We start from the raw sequence: 3,153 nt of genomic DNA, 5'->3' as shown, positions 1-3,153 counted from the left end.
TGGTCTCGTCTTGGGTCAGCCATCTTAGTTCGTCAGGAGGTCAAGGAGGGCGGGGATGCACAGGTTCAAAGCTGGTTCACGCTGACCCCGGGGAGTGGGCTAGAAGACGTCTGGAGAATGGCCTGTTATCAGGAGACGCCGTCTGAGCAGTAAATTCACAGTAGCGTTATTGCTCTTGCATTCTCCCTTCCTTGGACTCGGGATCTGAGGAATGTGGTTGCCCTGTCCTGTGAGCTGTTCCTGTCGTGGTTTTCTGATCTTAGGGGCAGGAATCTTGTGTGATTGTGGCTACAAGCAGTAGAATAAGGCAATATTTAAATGGAACAACATTCATATGGAGCTTTGGGTTATGAAGTTAGAACGCATATTCATCTCCCAGAAATTCTAATCTGTCTATACCATTACAAATCTACTTCTGTAAAGATTTACAGCCTTGGAAACCCAGTGGGGGTCGCTATGAGTTTGAATCGACCTAATGGCAGTGAGTTTGGTTTGGTTTTTGAATTACAGTCAAATTGAACTCTAATTTTATTTTTGAAGTCTAATTTGTAGAATCAGTTTTTTAGTGTAAGGATGTCCCAAATATTGCATGGGGCATGTTGATAGGTGCTGTGGAGTCGGTTCCAACTCACAGTTCCAGACATACAACAGAAGGAAGCCCCGCCCGCCCCGCGCCGCCCTCGCGGTCCTTGCTGTGTGTGAGCCCATCCTTGCAGCCCTGTGTCAGTCTGTCTCCTTGAGGGCCTTCCTCTTTTTTGCTGACCGTCTGCTTTACTAAGCATGATGCCCTTCTCCAGGTAGTGGTCCCTGCTGTGAACGCGCCCGGAGTACAACAGACGAAGGTTCACCAAGCTCATTTCTAAAGACTATTCTGGCTGTCTTCTTACACAACCAATTTGCTTGTTTTTCTAGCAGTTCATTCAATACTGAATTATGATGCCATAATTCAAAGTGTCAGTTCTTCTTTAGTCTTCCTTACTCATTGTCTATCTTTTGAATGCACATGAGGTGACTGAAAATACTATGGCATGGCTCAGGCACATTTTAACCCAAAGTGACATGGGACATATGTTGTTGTTGTTGTTATGTGCCATCGAGTCAGACCCGACTCATAGCGACCCCTCCTTGGGGTTCCGAGGCAGTATCACTGCAGAAGTAGATTGCCCAACCTTCCTTCCAAGGAGTGGCTGGTGGGTTTGAACCACCAGCCGTCTGGTTAGCAGTCAAGTGCCTTAGGTACGCTACCAGAGCTCCCGACACGGGACATACTTATACTAAAAAATAACTGTATGTTTCTCTAAAGTTCCAATGTAACTGGGAATGATGTATTTATCTGGTACTCCTGTCTGGAAATTCAAACATGGGCAAAACCCACTGTAGCCTTTTGGGGAAAAGGCCTCAGGCACTTCCTGGCTCCTGGGCAGCCATGTTTGTTATCATGTGACCCTGTCATGTGATCTTGGTTTCTTAGCAGAGATGAGCTCTCTAGCCAAAACAGCCATCCTGAGGAATCAGCCTATCAGGTGGCCTGGAGCTCTAGCCAATAGGGGCACTGGACAGTGATTGTGTGTGCCAATTAGAGTCTCTCTGAGGAGTGTGTAATGTGGACTCCCAGGCAGAAACCTGAGTGTTAGTGAAACTAATGGGGGTGGGAATGGGGATGGAGGGGTGAGCAACAAGGAGAAGGTGAATCCTAGTTTCTGAGGCAGTATCTCTATGGAAGTAGATTGCCCGGTCTTTCTTCTGAGGAGTGGCTGGTTTGAACTGCCAGCCTTCTGATTAGCAGTCATATGGCTTCGGCACTATACCACCAGAGCTCCCAGACCCACAGAGGCAAAAAAAAAAAAGAGGGACAGCAGCTTCTGAGAGGACAGTGTCACTAGATCCTGGTGCTCACAGCTGCCCCTGAGTTGGCGGCAGCAAGAAATGACATTTCCATTTCCCCTGAGTCCTCCCTCTGTGGCTCTACAATATACTGCTCACCCCTGAGCAACTCTGAACGTACGTCTGATCCTTTACCTTGATCGTCAACGCACCTCTGCACCCAGTCTTAAACCTGGTGGAAAACTTCTGACCACCATGTAAGGATGCCTGGTGGTGAAACCACTCGCGGGATCAAAAGGTTGGAGGTTCAAACCCACTCAGTGGCTCCGTGGAAGAAAGGCCCGATGATCTGCCCTGAAGGTTAGAGCCCAGAGCACGCTGTGGAGCAGTTCTCTGCCACGTGGGGGCTGCTATGACTCGGAATAGACTAGAGGGCAGCCAACAACCATCATCATGGGCGCCCCCCTTCAACTAACCTCCTTCCTGGGGAATAGCTTCTGTAAACCAAAACCAAACCCGTCTCCCGCGAGCCCATTCCGACTCACAGCGCCCCTAGAGGACAGAGTGGGACTGCCCCACAGGGTTTCCAAGGCTGCTATCTTCATGGAAGCCAACTGCTATATCTTTCTCCCATGGAGGGGCTGTGCGTTCAGACTACCCACCCTTTGGTTAACAGCCAAATACCTTAATCACTGCATGGCCAGAGATCCTTTAGCTTCTATGTCGTCGTTGTTGTTATGTGCCGTCGAGTAGGACCCGACTCATAGTGACCCCTCCTTGGGTTTCCGAGGCGGTATCACTACGAAAGTAGATTGCCCAACCTTCCTTCCAAGGAGTGGCTGGTGGGTTTGAAAAGCCAGCTTTCTGGTTAGCAGTCAAGTGCCTTAGGCACTAGCTACCAGAGGTCCTTTAGCTTCTATGTTGTTATGTGCCTTTTAGTCGAGGCAGTATCACTACGGAAATAGATTGCCCAATCTTCCTTCCGAGGAGTGGCTGGTGGGTTTGAACTGCCAGCCTCCTGGTTAGCAGTCAAGTGCTTTAGCCACTATGCTACTATAGCTTCTATAGGTGTTTTAAATCTAAATGTTATGTTGGTAGTGATAATAATTAACATAGAATCTCCACTCTGACTCACTTTTGATAGAATAGCTTAATTTACAGCACGGGGCTAATGTGAGTGTTTGTTTATAGAAGTTGTTATCATTCTAAATGTGAGGGTGTAGAGGTGAGCTAGGAGCTCTGGTAGCATAGTGGCTAAAGCACTTGACTGCTAACCAGAAGGCTGGCGGTTCAAACCCATCAGCCACTCCTTGGAAGGAAGGTTGGGCA

The sequence above is a fragment of the Orycteropus afer genome, unplaced genomic scaffold (assembly GCF_000298275.1).
Source record: "Orycteropus afer afer isolate SDZICR_OR568_19922 unplaced genomic scaffold, OryAfe1.0 scaffold00291, whole genome shotgun sequence".
Lineage (NCBI taxonomy): Eukaryota > Metazoa > Chordata > Mammalia > Tubulidentata > Orycteropodidae > Orycteropus > Orycteropus afer.
Note: the sequence above shows the minus strand (reverse complement) of the source record.